The 16712-nt window shown below is 32.3% G+C and overlaps 1 long non-coding RNA gene across 1 annotated transcript; it reads right to left on the reverse strand.

Moving 5' to 3' along the window:
- Window positions 1-5411: 5411 nt before the first annotated feature.
- LOC128211087 (uncharacterized) lies at window positions 5412-14652 on the reverse strand. The gene is made up of 4 exons (XR_008257203.1): window positions 14599-14652; window positions 10771-10810; window positions 5778-5833; window positions 5412-5429 (listed from the first exon to the last, which is right to left on the reverse strand). It is a non-coding gene; the product is annotated as an uncharacterized LOC128211087 (long non-coding RNA).
- Window positions 14653-16712: the final 2060 nt, after the last annotated feature.

A 16712-nucleotide genomic window follows, 5' to 3' on the forward strand; every position in this document is an offset into this window, starting at 1 on the left:
TAGTGGTGTAAGAATGTTAAATTGAATGTACCATTATTTTAAGCAGTATTTTAGGGTTGAAGTTTTATATTTTGTGGGAATGCCAAGGTTTAATATTTTATTATGGCAAGCTGTGCTGGTGTTAGACTGACAAATTAAATTAAATGCATGACATGTATCTAATTTGTACTATCCTTGGCATTTCTGTAGCTTTTTGCATATACATGTTGAAATACTTATCAAACGTCTCCCTTGTCATGTTCAAGCTCATTTCAAGGTCATGGTCATTTCAACGTAAATAATTTTATGAAAAATAACCCGAATAATGTTTATTTCCTGTACATACTATTTTCAATTTCATTCTAATTTACCTTTAGTATGTGTCTCTAAGCATTGACTTAATTATGAATAATATTTTCCCTCCTTTGACACAAATGTTTAGGGTACAGTTTTGTTATTTTTTTGAAACTGTTGACGCAAAGGTTTCATACCATTACAGGCATTCCGTTTAAAAGTGGTCGCAATATCCTTATTGCTGTACGAGTCTTATTGCAAATTGAGCCAGATTACTCCTAAATAAAAAAGTTCTGAAGTCATGTATATTTTTCATAAAGTTCTTCATGTTGAAGTATTTATATGATTGGATCAAGGTCAATGTAAGTTTAAGGTAAAAATACACTGACACGCAAACAATTGGAATGTTTTCTATTTTCGTATTTTTATTATTTAATGTTACATTAATCAAATTTTGTTTTACCAACATAATGTGGTAATACCAAGCAACTCCAAATTAGTTCGCCTAAGCTTAAATCCGTAAAGAGTTGCTATATAAGCACACTCAGTGCAGTTAAACCCAATATGACTCCTTGTGTATTCTTCAAACGCCAAGCAAAATTTAATATGACACGAAACGTCGCGAACAACCCTCTGAATTATTAAAATAAGCCAAGTCAGTACCTTTCTTACTAATGAAAGGTCACTCGAGAGCTCACAAATCCCTTTTATGGTTACAGTCAAGCCCTTTCATAACCAAACAAACCTAGATAGCCAAGCCAGAGTTCAATCAATCGCATTTTGGCCATAACCAACCCCAGTCTCCTAGACAGTCATCAAACTCTGGCTCTTGCCAGTCCACTGGTAATTATGTAGCAAGCCATTCGAGTGACGGGTGATCCATTTATTTATTATATTCCAGACGATTTTGTGTTAACTAGCACATATAGGTTCTTTACACGCAAATTCAGTGCCAGTGTACAGTCAAGATTATCAATAGCTAAAAAATCAAACGAGCTACAATTAAGTCGGTTCAATTGTCAATCAACTCAATTGTGACTACAATAACGCTCATTTAGAGCCAACAGATCCATTTGTAGCTCTACTCAAGCCTACTCAGTGTCAAATAGACCACATTTGTAAACTATTAACCCATTTTAATCAAAACAATTCCATGTGCATCTCCAAAAAAGCCTTCTAAGTGTCACATGTTCAATTATTGGAAACAATAATACCCAGCTAGAGCAAAATAAATCCATGTGCAACTCTAAAACATCATACAAAGTGCACAATAGACCATATTTGCAAAACAATTTAAATGAAATCAAGCCCATGTGCAGCTCCAAGTATGCATGCAAAGTGCCTATCAGACCACATTTGGAAGCTATGAAACCCATTTAAATACAAACAAACCAATGTGAACCTCTGAGAAAGCATTCACAATGCCTATAAGACCATTTTTTGGAAGCCATATGTAGATAAAAAAACAACAACACTCGCAAGGCACATAACGGGTAAAACATATTTATGATATAATATACTTGGCCAGTGAATTTATTCATTAGTTCTTTGATTTGATTCTACTATTATACTATATAAGGTTTGTTTTCATATTTGAGGAGTTTTCCTTCATTTCCAGCTTTTAAAATAATAAAATTCAAAACATATTTAGATTTAATTTCAACTGCCTAATTTATACAAACGAGTACAGTTTAATCTGGTGTTGATGTTGGACAGCGCGCTTGGCTACAGTCTTAGAAATAATTACAATAATGATGCAATATGTGGCTTTCGAAAGCAATAAAAAGTCAAAGCAAGAAACCAGGGTGTTAATAAAGTGTGGCTGCACTATGTCAACCCATACTACAATATTTAGACCCTAACAGTAATAATTTATAAATACTGAACTTGACTCTAGGAGCCCAAACGCAATGAAAACCACGAAATATCTTCATATACTCATCCTTAATACCAAGCTATGTCAAAATATGTCAACCCTAACTTAAGTTATTCAGTACTTAAACAGTTTTCTCTTTGTAGGATCATAACCGTTCTCCTTGATCCCATGGTCCCCCGATGGAATCCCATGAAAGTCTCTATTATACCAAATTTGGTCACTTTATGTCAAACCTAACTTAAAGTATTCCGTTTCATATATGTTTGACGCCGCCCTCCAGCTAGTCCCCCGAATATCGAAGTAAGTCATTCTTGCAATAAGGTTCTACTTTGTGAAAACCTGGTAAGAATCTAAACCATGTTCCTGTCAAAAGCAATAATTACGTATAAAAGAAAACATCAATTAAAGACCTTACATTGTAAATAGGGGAAATATAGAAAATATAGAAACCTAATTGTCTGGTGGCTATTGTGAAAAGTATGAAGATCATTGAAGGATAAGAATTTCAGATCTATGTTCAAACCCAAAGTTGCCCAAAAAACTTTTAACAGACAAAAATCGACCAAGGGCCACCATATTTATTTATTATAATATGAAGTTATGTAACCTTATTGCGTGATGGCTATAAAATCTGCATTAAGATAATACAAAAGCGAAAATTACAACTTGCACAAAAATGTGAAGCGGACATAATGTGCCCTTAAACCTTAAACTAAGTTCCTTAGTCAATCCGGGACCATGGTTTGTATTTAGGATGACCTAGTGCTATGTAACAATATTGTTATATGGTCGTTAATAATTGTGTGAGGTATAAAGTCAATTGAATGAAGGTTATTGCAGTTATAAGTAAATTTGTCACCTTGCCCTCAAACTGTAACCTGACGCCGACGCAGATGCCAACAGTATTTATATATCTTGACTCTGTTAATTGTATGCTCAGGATCCGCCTACCGTTAAGATTTCGCAGGTTTGTTTTAGACGATAACATAGAAAACACGTTTATACTATGACACTTTCATCTTGGCCGTAATATGATCAGTTCTGTGCTGTTGGTGTAGTTGTTTGCTGTTGTTTCATGTTTCTTGTTTGTGATTTTTTTGTTTTTGTGTTCTTTGTCTTTGGCGTTTACACTATACCATTAAATGGGGTTTATGTTTAAACATTTTGCTACTGAGCTTGTTTCTGTAGATTTTCACATAAGTATTATGGGTTGATTTGTAGTTTAGATATATTATAAAAAATAAAACCAGTGCTTGTTCTTTGATATATGTATAAAGGTAACACGTTAACTTGAAAACGTATTGGAAATGGCCATTTCTACAGCACTTTCATTATGCAACTAGTCCTTGTATGGAACTAAATTGTTTGAAGTGACTCTGACACTTTCCTCTGAAAACTGAACTTATTGCTTAAGCTTTTTGCATAAATATTTGTATTGAAAAATATAATCATGATGACCAATTCTGCAATCATGTAATAAATGAGTATGATATAGTTATAAACAATAACGTTAAAAAGAGAAAAAAACGAAAATATATCCCCTCTTGTTTATTTTAAACCTTTAAAGCTGCATTCTCACACATATACCAACTTATTTATTTTTTGTCTTGGAAACGGCAATTTGTTGAATGCATAAATTTCTGCAAACCAATGATTTAAGATTGCTGACATAAATCAGATCGTATATTTTTATATTACGTTCGAAAATTAATGTTTTATGGCTTAAACCGTTACTAACGCAAAAAAATGCATAAAACATCATTTTTTGAACTTAGATATAAATATCTGCAACATATTGTTTGTCAGCAGTCTTATATAACTGGTTTCTATGGAAATTCGTAAAAATTGGCTCGTTCCAAGACAAAAAATAAAAATGTTTTTAAAACGCCCAATCTGTGAGAGTGCAGCTTAAACGAGCGTCGCACTTGCGAAATACTCCTAAAGCAATATCTACATTTATTCTACATCTAGATCACCTTTCACACTCTGTAATGGTAGAAAACCTTGGCGTTTTGCAACCAAATCTAAAATCTTAGCATTGAAATATGTTTGAAATGAAGGAACATACATTTTTAAAATATTTTATAACTGTTTGGTAAAATTAAGTAACTGCACATTAATATATAAAGAAGAAGAATAATATAACAGGAAATACGTATTTTCGGGGAAATTTCATTATTGGACCTTGAAAGGAACTTGACCTTGACCCTTCAGTAGCTAGAGTAGTTAAAGTTCAATACCAATTTCAAGAACTTCATGATAAAAATAATTAACAAGTGGTTATTCATCCTTATGTTAAAACATTACACATTTACTGAATTGGCAATTTACTGCCATCTGTTATAATCATTTTAGCTCATTCTGAATAATGAATTTTGTACGACATTTTGAATAATTAATTTTGGTAACTAAATAAAGAGTGCATTCATTGTACCATATTGAAAGCAAAGGAAGCTAGCTAGTCAGGTAGTGTATATTTTATAAAATTAACCTCATGAGCTCAAAATAACCTTTACCTTCTAAATTTAAAGTGTATAAAAACTTGAATCTAAAACTTGTTTAATGGTAATATGTAAATTAAGGTGTTTTGAGTTAATTTATTTCTTAAGTATCATTATAGTCTATTATTTTTTTAATTAATTACATCACAAAATTTAGCGGCTACCCTGGACGTCACCTTTCATATGGAATAAACGTAAGAGCCACAAAGTTGGTAAAGCTTTTCATAAACAAAGAACAATTTTTTTTCTTAAAAAGATGACTTAGAACTCAAACTATAGACAAGACTATATTCACCACAATATTTAGCGCTTTGTTTTATTTTACTCACTTCTGTTGTCATCATCGTTAGAGACTTTTTACTCTTGCCTGAATAAATTGCGATTTACAACCGAAAAATATTCTACAAATGGTTGGTACTATAGCTTAATGTTGAATCCGTTAATATCAACAGTTGTCCTGTAAATGGTTATCTAAATTGTGTTGTCTGTGTTTATAATTGTCAGCAACAGTAAATAAACAAAATAATGGTGTGGTTATCTGAATAAAATATTTGTCGGAGAAAAAAATGACAAACTATAGCACAATAAGCACAGGAATATATAAGTAACAATAGAAATGAATGTTGCCATGAAAGGAAATAATCAGAAGTATAAAACAAATACTTTCTTTTGGCACTGAGTGTATTTAACAAGTGTGCAATAAGATAACTATACAAATGCACACAATTATACATACCTTTGAAATTTAACGCAGGTCATTTTAGGTCACAAACTTCACCCTGAAACCAATAGTTTTTACTTATAAACATGTTGATGTAAATTTTTGCCTGATATTTTACTAGCAATGAAGTGAATGTGTTTATTGCTGTTCTATGTTTCTTGTTTGTGATTTTGTGTTCTATGTCTTTGGCGTTTGCCCATTGCCACTAAACCGGGTTTTTGTTTAAACTTTTTGCTACTGAGCATGTTTCTGTAGCTTTTTGCATATATATTGTAAGATTATTCGTATTTTGAGTGATGAGCAAGCGACATCATGGATTCACTCTACACTATATTTCTTATGTTTATGCTGGCATTAAAATACAACAACAACAACTATTGCACCAAGAAATAAAAATGTTTGATACCTGTCTTGGTTTAACTTGGTCACGAAGAGAGCCAATCAATTAGAAATAGGTTCTTTCTGCAAATTAAAACATACCAATGTTAAATATATCTTTATTTTTTTCATTTGAAGTAAAAAACATCATTATGAACTACACTCGCTATGTAGAAACATGTACGTAGCTTATAGTAGCATACAAATCAAGCACGATATTTACCTACTGGTTTGAACAATGATTAAAAATGTCAAAATGTAAGCATATATACTTTTAAAACTTGAACCTATTATGCTGAGGTTTATCAGACGGGTATAGTCAATCATATTTATATTACGTAACACATTGACGTCAGATCCGGCTTAATTTCTCTTCAGCGTTCAAAATAGGGATTGGGAGGCGATAAGCTGGCGAAGTGGGGTGAACGATTATCTTACGACTACTTAGGGAAATTTATCCATTGGTGTCGGATCCCGTTTAAGTATTAGCCTTATTATGTCATTAGCCATATAGCTAGTCTGTAGAAGCACTGGCACACGGGCTCATCGCTTAACAAGCTACTGCTTTATTGACAGTCAATTGTTTTACCACAAGAGCACTAATACGTCGTCACTAAGTGACTTGGAATGTTTGGTAAAATACTGATAAAGGGAATTACCCCAAGTATAAATTGAATGTGTTAATAAAACTTCATTAAACAACTGTTAATAGAAAGATTTTATAATTTCAAATCGCTCTCTTAGATGAGAGTCTGAGGATTATATGCTTATGACGTTTTTCGTTTTCTTCAGGAACAAACGTAATTTGATCACTATAATATAAGGAAACCATCACGTAATTATAAAGATTGGAATCCAATAGTATGCCTTTATCTTTGCATTCTCCAAATTTAGATTGAACGCTTAAAGTTTCGGCTTTAAAATGCTGTAGGCAAGTAAACGTGGTCATTTCGGTTCGTTAACGTCAGTTATTCACACTCATATTCAGTTGGCGCAGCAGTGATTAAAGGGCTTCAGTCGAACATAAAAACACTCTCATGGCTCGAAATCAGCTTTCTCTCCAAATGCTGAAAGTTTTCCTTAATTATGATATGAAGCTTGATATGCATAAATTTAAAGCTGCTGATAAACTTGATGTTAGGCAATTTGAGGTTTAACTTGTATTGGAAGTTTCAAATATGTAAGCAAAAACTGTTTGTATAATCCATATTGATAAAGTCGGCCGAATATATTAAAGGTAAGGATCAAACCGTTGAGAAAAACCTTGGTTGAAGTTTTTGAATGAATGATACAATTCTGAGTGGTGGACGTCGCGACGGGAATCGCCCTCTCAGGTTTGCATGTTAAGTTGAATATGTATATTATGCAGAGTAAATTTGCTGAAAAGTACTTAAAAAACCACATTGATTGAGCCTGAATTAAATTATGTTCAGTCTATTATGTAATATATTGTGTCTATAGTTTACAAAGTCAAGTTCATATAAATATTAAATCTAATTATGTTCTTTTAAACAATGTCAATATAATTGTAAAATGTATGAAGAACAAAGGGCAATGTATAACATTCGTGTAACACATCAATTCAATTTGACACACTATACATATCTTATAAGTTTGATAGTAAACAGGTCTATATAAGGGTGCATTCCTTAACCATATGAGTACAAGACTAATTTTGATGCATCCCAGACGTCGCGATTGTTGTTGAGACATAATTTAAAGGAAGCAGATGCAGTTTACTAGCATACCAAGTTCGAAGTACCTGGAAACAAACCTTTTTCAGTTATTGAAAGAAATAGGATTTTCAGCTCATCAAGGTCACCCTTGATCACAGCCCAACTGGCGTCAAAGAAGTAAGAGCGCTGGTCATGTATGAGGGGTCTCTACCAACTTCGAGGTCTGTAGGCCTACGCGTTTTTCAATTATCGATAGGAAACTGTATATTTTCAGCTAACGGTCAAAACGACCTTGACCTTTGGTCCACTGGCCTCAAATGTAAACTCCAACCGAAAGTAGGGCGGTGCTAAAACCCGGTACCTGGTATCCGGTATCACTTTCCAGTGATACCCGGATATTATCATATTATACATTTCGGTATCAAATGATCCGCTATTTATTGCCTATTGGAGGAACGATTATCGGATAAAGATATCTGCTTTTCAGTTTTTTTTTATTTCAATAGGATTATGGAAGTGTCATTTCTATATAGCCATATAATCACAATTTCAAAATTTGGAGGGTAGAAATGGCTAGGGTATTGAATGACTACATTACTATATCGGAGTTTTAAAGATAAAAAGACAATTGCATTGTATTAATTAAAACATTGAGTGTTATGCTATTTTTTTCAATTTTTTTCCCCAATCATCACATCAAACACACTTAAAACACAAACAAAAATATTTTATTAAAAGCTACTATCCTCAAGATTTACATGACACCATTTATTTATCGGCTTTTTAAATATTAAAACACATTTTCATTGTATCAATTAAAAGATTGAGTGTTATAATATATTAGAAAATCAAATTAATTACCCAATTATCACATTAAAACACACACACAAAACAAGAAATAATAATTATCAAATTAAAAGCTACAATTTTTAAGATTTACAGTATGTAAAAAGTTTATAATTTTACTATTGATACATGCTAATGATGTTTTTTTTAAATATTCAAAGACATGGTAGAGTATTGTGGACATTTATTCCGAGCCTATTGTTACCGGTATTTCTAAAGAGAATATAATATTAACCGGTACCAACAGTAACGAAAACCCCGGTATCTACATAATTCGGTACCATTAACTGTGATACCGGCTTTTCCCAATATCGATATAAGTTATTAGCACCACCACCGGAAGTATCTTAACTAAAATTCCTGTGATTTGATTGGATGACGGGTTGCTGGGCTACGTATAATTCCTACATTGTATCATTTATACTGTTATCAATTGTCCTTGACTTGACAAGTTTACCAATTCAATAAAAATCAGATTATTTTAAATAAGCAAAACTTCATCCGAAACTGTTTTCTGAGCTTTGATAAATCGGGTCTTAAGGTTGGTAAACCAAGCTGGAAAAACAACGTACTCTACGACTTATTGGGGCGAGTTATTAAATACCCATTAAATGTGCCCAAAGGTTTGTATAAATGGTATAAGCAAGCGTTTTTTGTATCTTGATGTTTCTTTTTTCTTTAATCAGTTAATGCGATTGTTTGTTTGTAAAGGTTGTTTTTTAATCAAACACGTTTTAAAGTTGTATTTAATTATAATAATTTGGCGAGTTCATTTTGATCATGTGACCCTCCATGGTACATCATTGAGACCTATCAAACTGACGTCAATAATGACAATGGTTGACGCTTTTTTCGTCGGTCCTTACAGCTTGTCGGAGAGCTACTTCAAGGAATATCGACAGGAGGCAGATAGACAGGTAGACTGACAGACATCTGGTCACCAGACTGACAGACAAACATCCTGCTTAGAGAACATAAGGATGGTGAGTGGTAGGACAAATTAAACGCAAAAAAATGTGTGTATTTTTCGGTTAAAAACCAAGACTCGGCGCAACTACCGTGAGGTTTGACTTCCGACAAAAAGATAAGACCGACGAACTGACAGTTAGGCGTACAGGTCGATAAAAGCAACGTGCTATAGAGGACATAAAAAAAATAACCAACCACGACTCGAAATAATAGCCAAACAAACAGGTATACTGGCAGAACTGTAGTACTGTTTCTTAAACATATTTGTTCATTGGTTCATCAGGCAAAATAGACAGACATATTCCGCAGGCAACACATTGACGTCTGATTATATATAAAGATATAATCGTTATATTATATAATGTATAAAAAGTAGTAAAACAGTTTATTTCAAACTTTTCGATGAAATATGGAGTTTAACAGTGAATTAATAACAGTGAAAATATCTATATGATGATTTCGGCAAACAAATACTTAAACTTAAAAAAGGTAACAAACGTTTAAAGGAGATATATTTGGACATTAACAACTACTGTTTATTAGCAAAAAGGATTTTCTCGTTTATCAAACGTTTTTTTGATCTTGAAGCTGAATGTTCGACCATTTGCTTTCATACCAAACAAATTACATTGCATAAATAGAATGTTACAACTTTGTTAAAATGTGTTTTGAACTGTTTATCGTTATAATACGTAATACGAACTTCCCGCAAAAAACACAACAATTCACAGATTATCTTTTTTTAACCCCACACATGCCTTAACACTTGTCAACAAACTAGCGTGGTCTTCACTCTTTACCTTGAAAACTTAACAGACTGGTCTCTGACATTAAGATAACTGAATACCAAAGTATTCACACTTTAAAACTAAGAGATATGTTTTATATCCAGTAATTTCCGCAATAGTTTTGCTAACACGTTAGACCTTTCAAATTACCAGTCAATAAATGGCGGCGTAGTAATTTGGATATGTATTCATGCCCCGTTCAATATTAAAGTGTTTTCGTTATTCATAGATATAGATAGAACAAAGATGCACTAATAAAACTTCATTGGTTTTTTTACTTTGATCGATAACGCTAAAGTAACTGTTGGGTTTGTTTTTCGAAAAAAATCAGTTCCGATTTAAAAAACAACAACACTCACAATGGCCACATATGGTTTTTAGCCTAGACATATTCTAGTAGTGACATTTACTGTAGCCAAATGCTGATTTGAAACACGTACCTGTCATTCTAATGTATTTTTATTGTATGTTATGTACACTTTTCAAATTGTATAATATTCAATGCCAAACGATATCATGTAGCTTTTATTAAAAAAAGAAATCATCGGAAATTATGTCTCGGAAAAATGACAAAATATAGCAAGATAATCATGATAAATATGATAACAGTGAAAACAAATCTATAAATATTCTTTGCCATCAAAGGGAAACTGTTTTTATTAAAAATGATCAGTAGTTTTTCTGTTCCGGAGCTAAACAATTGGCAAACATCGGTAAAAAATACAAAATAAAATATACGTACGATATTCTACCGCTGGCCATTTTAAGTCTCAAATGTCGACCTGAAATCATAAAAGTCATAATCACTAATATTGATCAAGATATTGAGATCACAATAATTTTGATATTTTGCAAGTTATGAAGCGAATGTGAATTTTGAACTGTTTGCATTTGTTCTTGTTGTAAATAATGAAGAGGTGGTATCATGGATTCACACTTCCCGTAAAATATCGATTGTCATGCTGACATTACAAACCATAAACAACCAAAAAATAACACTGACGTTCAATACTTGTCTTGAAGCAACTTGTTCACAAACAGAGCAATATTAGGAAGAAGCCTTTTCTGCAAATCAAAACAGACCGCTGTTTGATATCTGCCAATTTGCCTTAAAACAGAAACTTTGCTTTCAAACTCCAGCCTTTCGACGCAATGCATTAAAGTCTATTTAACTTTATTCATTTGTTTGGCATATTCCTATTGTTTTCGGCTGAAGTTGATTATAATATTTTACTCATAATGCATTTGAATAGGAATAAGAAATATATCATATATAGCCATTTCATATGATTTAACCAGGATGCTTCACAATTTGTATATAACTGGTAACCATGCATTTAAATTGGATTTTATTATTTATGTTATATAACTATTTAAAAACTTATTACCTTTATTTGTTTATTATTTATAAATATGTTACCTATGCATATTGTTTATGTGTATAGATGAGACAATGAGCTTATCTATTCGAAAAGTGTCAACCTTAAATGGCCCTGAGCCAAAAAACAAATACACAGTGCAATAACCAGGAGATGTTAGGCAGGGGATTATCGTGCCACACATTCCTTAAACTAGGCCTTTAAGACGGTATAAGTGCAATCACTGATATCAACGAGATGACTTTTCATTTATACGAAACTGTACGCAATGTTTTCGACTCATTTTCTATTTTACATATCAAAGTGAAACTTTAACATATGTTTTACTCTACACATTACATCTTTTCAAATGACAAACATTGATATAAATGTATGGAGTCATCAGGCCTCCAACATTCGCACTGCAATGGTTTCTCCCCTGTGTCAATTGTCAATTGTCATATGACTATGTAACAGTAAGATTTCCCAGTGACACTTCTCAAAACAAATATTTTAATAACTCTTAAACAGGGTAAAATGTGAAAGCAATAATATTAAAAGTTCAACGACTGGGTCCTAAAATGATATAAAAATATCGATGGAAACATTTATTAAAGCACTTATGGACTTGTAAGGAATGATTGAAAGTGATATTTTCGACCAATGGTGCATCAACTGGTGAATATCTCATCTTAATACATATGCTACTATATATAGTAACACATGAGTGCAGGGATTCCGCGATTATTTTCATGACTCAGCGAATATCAGTTTTGCGGCCCGGGCCGATAACCGATTATCATTTTGCGGCCCGTAGAACGTACGCACGTGTTCCTCTTTAAATCAAATTTGGCGACTGTAAACTAATGTCTCAACTAAATAATCACAATTAATTGATCTGCCTGAACATACTCATTTAATTTAGTAAAATCCTAAAGAGAGACAAACGCGAATGCAGTTTATAATAATATATGCTTGTGTTTGATAACCAGTGTGGACCATACAGCGGCGTTTTTATACAGTGTTGTCTGTTGTCATTTTAAAAACAAAACAAAGGAAGCGGTAAAATTGAATTTAGAATCTACTTGCAACCAACAATTGAACATACATGTTTGAATTAATAATGCGAGGTATTAGTTTGTTTAGGTACAAACAATCGTTCTATTTGCTACGTGTACATGCTGATTAAATTGAAATTTGACATTCAAGACATAAAACGACAGATGTCAGTGATTCGTACTAAGAAAATTCGAAAACACGTTTTGGATCTTTCAAATTGAACAATTGAAATTTATGGGAACATGAAATGAAAACAATATATTTTTGCCTTTTGGTTGACTCTCAAAAAATAAATTTAATTTGAGCGTGAGTTAATTAATCGTAGTAGAGCCAGCAGGAAATAACAATGCACAACTGCATTGCAGGTAAACTTTCAAAAGAAGCCTTCACACTTAAAAATAAAACATATGTATTAACGACGTTCATACACGGCGTAGCCAATTTGTTCAGTGATAGTTGGCCCTCGTGCTCAAAATGTCCCTCGACTACGCCTCGGGCCAAATATCACTCAATGCCGCGTATTAACCTCTAAATATTCAAGAATTAACAAGTCTTAAATAGTGTTATATACAATGACCATTCAGCGATGATGAACATGAAAAAAAGAAGGTATTATTGACGTTAAAAAATGTTCGCATGCTAGTAAATGTTTCGGAAAAAACATGCTTAATCATACACAGGTCACTTTCAATTGGATTGAACACAAACGAGTAAGGTTTCTGCGGTGGTTGCTCGGATTAAAAACGTGATTTTTCGTTGAATGTGGGCATATCGTTACCATCAGTGCTTGACAGTGCAACCAATTTTCAGTGGTCGCACCATATATGTACTGGCTACAGGTACGATAATTTGAATTAAATAGATCTGTATATGTTTGGGTTGTCCATTTAAAATTGCAAATAAGCGATTATCTATGAAAATGGGTAGGGTACCTGCTTCAAACTTTAAAAACAAGCAATGAAGCTTCGTGTCATACCAATATTCAATGAAACTCTCTTTGGCTACAAAATATTCTGAATTACACTATTATCTGTCGACTTCAATCGGTAGTCCGTATTCCGTTTTTTTTGTAAATCTCTTAAATTTGAATGCTAAGGTTTCTTTGTTGTATTAAGAATTTTGAGTATCCTAGATGTGGGGTTTCGTACCGGTTCGTTGATTTCGTAGTAAGTATTTCTAATACTACACACTTCGTGTCGTAGGTCGACTGCCGTTTAATAATATGTTTACACAAACCTAATACCAATATGCCACTGCAACAAACTAAATGTACCTTTTTCAGTACATTTTGAATTACTTACAGCCCCACCTCCACAATTATGATATATCTTTGTTCAGACCCTGTTAGACCTTGTGTCCTAGAATAACCCTAAGTAAAATCACTACTTACATTTTCGTCGTTCATTTACTGAATCAAATTTATGCCTAGACGATCATAAAAACGTTAATGTTTTCCATTTCAATGATTTGTAAATAAATATAAAGCTATAAATTCTGGGCCTAGCCCAAAGCAAATACACAACGAACAATGCAACCTGCAAAAACTGTTATCAGCAGGTATGATATATAATGTATAAGCTTTTGATAATCAATACTCTCCAAATACAACTTACAAATATATAATTATTGTTGATAATAACACAATCTTCACTAAGGGGGAAAAATCCAGTGGTATTAATTTTAACCAATGCCGTAAGTATGGTTAGCGATAACTTAGTAAAAACACAGAGTGGGTTTAAACTTGTTAACAAGCGTTTAACCTCCTGCGATTACCATTATGTGACAAACAAAGCTGATTCATCCTAGGTATATCAAAATCAAGATTACATGTTTAAACAAGAGAAATGATATAATCAAAACATACACATATTTCTTACAGTTAAAATGAACTAGTTTATGCTGTTCCGAGCGCTTTAAACTACTCTGCCGTTACATGAACAATAGGGACAACAATATGAGGGATAAGACCGTATATACTAATATCAAAATACAACTCATGTTATGTTTAATTACGTTATGATGAATAAATAATAACAATTTTGCTCTTGTTATATGATCTTAGTTTCAATTAGTTCATTATGAAACTATATTATCATTTAAATGTAGTAATGTTGTAACAACAAAATACCATTAAGTAAATATAGATAACTTACACTTGATTTATCCAAAGTCCTTCAATACTAAACGGCGATCTAATTGAAAAAAAAACAACTCGACAGACAGCTAAATTTTTCAAATGAACTAATATTGATCGGTGGATATTTGAACAATGTGATCAATCTATAAATAAAAACAGTCTGATGATTTTAAAGGCGCAAAAGTGTGTTTGGCAAAGATAAACCAAGTTTAAAAAAAGTATACGGTCGACACTGATGTATACATAAATCGCAATATATGCTTTGATCAACTATGTGCAATTATCTAACGTCAAAATTTAGATACATTATGGAATATTTCAGTTGATGAGATTTATGAACGTGAGAAAACGGTACATTTGTATTTCAACTGGCTGTATTTTAGATCATTTCCAAATAAGACTGATGGCTTGTAGCCATTATGTTTTTGTGTATCTCCGCCAAATACGTATGTTTCAAACAAGTACACGAGTACTATAGGCACTATGGTTACATCCATTATGTGATACTATGCTTTTTACAGCCAGAAATAAGACCAAATATTACAAAGAAAGCTCAATCCAAATTAATTCAGGCTGGGATATATATGCTCGTTTAAAAATGGTTGTTAGCGTATTAAGTGTTCATGTGTTACAAACTGTTTATAAGTGCCTTGACTCAATTATTTATTCTTAACTTTAAAAACTCTTCTGCGTAGGTTATATTACCTTGTCCCTTTTTAGTGCGATCCTTTGTCGATATAACACTTAAATCATGCTAAAATCGGTCTTATCTTATATCTGCCTAAACGTTTGAGTAATTCGTAAATATTGACCTAAGGTATATTTTTAGGAACATAAACTATGTATAGAGTCGATCTTACCTATGATTTATCAATTGAAATTATTTGATACAACATGCAATACCTTTATTTGATTATATTTCAATGAATATTATTATTATATTTACTATTGGAAATATATTTATAAGTTGAAGATAGACTACATAAAGGCTGAATATGTGAATTTTCTTCTAATTTATGAGCCTTTCTGACTACCACTAAATATTAAACACTAATTGACTGGATTACGGAACCCACAACCTGAGTTATTGAGACTATACTTAAGCACTTGAATCCACGAATGTTGTGGTTTGTATCATGTAGTTAGTAGTTAAGGACGGGTTTTCATAAACAGCGTGCGGTTTAAGTAAATAGCATTGTAAATTATCCGCACGAATGCTGCATATCGGGTGCGCCTATTCTACTTGTTACAGTTCCGATGTGGGAGTAAATGTGATGACGAACACAAACTATGCCTCAAAAAATAATTTATTATTTTAAAACAAAGTTCATAAGCACGTCTATACATGTTATATTCACTTATTGACGTTACTGGTATACATTATATTTATGACCAATTTGTTATCAAAACGTTGAACGGAAATGACTTCAAGAATATAAAAATTGCTTATCCAAGTAGAACAATATTAATATATCCGAGCATTGAAACAAGCTTGTTTATGAAATCCTTTATCATTCAACATACCCATTTTGAGTCATTAATATAGAATGTAAAGGACAGCGCCTATTTATACAGATTGTATATTAAAGGAAGAACTTGATTTTACAGTATAAATACATGTATGACATATTCGTTTTCATGACATTTGGGTCCTGTAATAACAATTTAGTAGTACACTAAGTGCAACAGCCAAAATAGTAAAATTTAAGTATTCTTTTGTAATAAAACCGTTGTTTTTTTGCTCTACTAAATCATAAATTCGGCAAAAACTTGGTTTAATGTAGTTCTTTAGTAAAGCAAAACTAATATATTATAGTTTTGCGGGAATGGTTCTACACTTACTCGATTTTTACTTAATTACTTAAAAAACACCTCATTAATGGCATAATTGAAGCTTGGCAGTTGTCTTTGTGAAAGGCTTTCTAACATTAATTTAAAATCAGAATCTGCCAGCAATCCAATTTGTAAAGTCATGAGCATATGTTAAAGAATATATAAATCTGATTAAAATTATGACTACCGCCCAAAGATCCCTGCTTAGATATATGTTAATTATCAACTTATTTCAAAAGAGGAGTGCTAAACTTCCACAAACCCGGTGTTTAGAACCAAGATATATATGGAGATGTA

The sequence above is a fragment of the Mya arenaria genome, chromosome 12 (assembly GCF_026914265.1).
Source record: "Mya arenaria isolate MELC-2E11 chromosome 12, ASM2691426v1".
NCBI lineage: Eukaryota > Metazoa > Mollusca > Bivalvia > Myida > Myidae > Mya > Mya arenaria.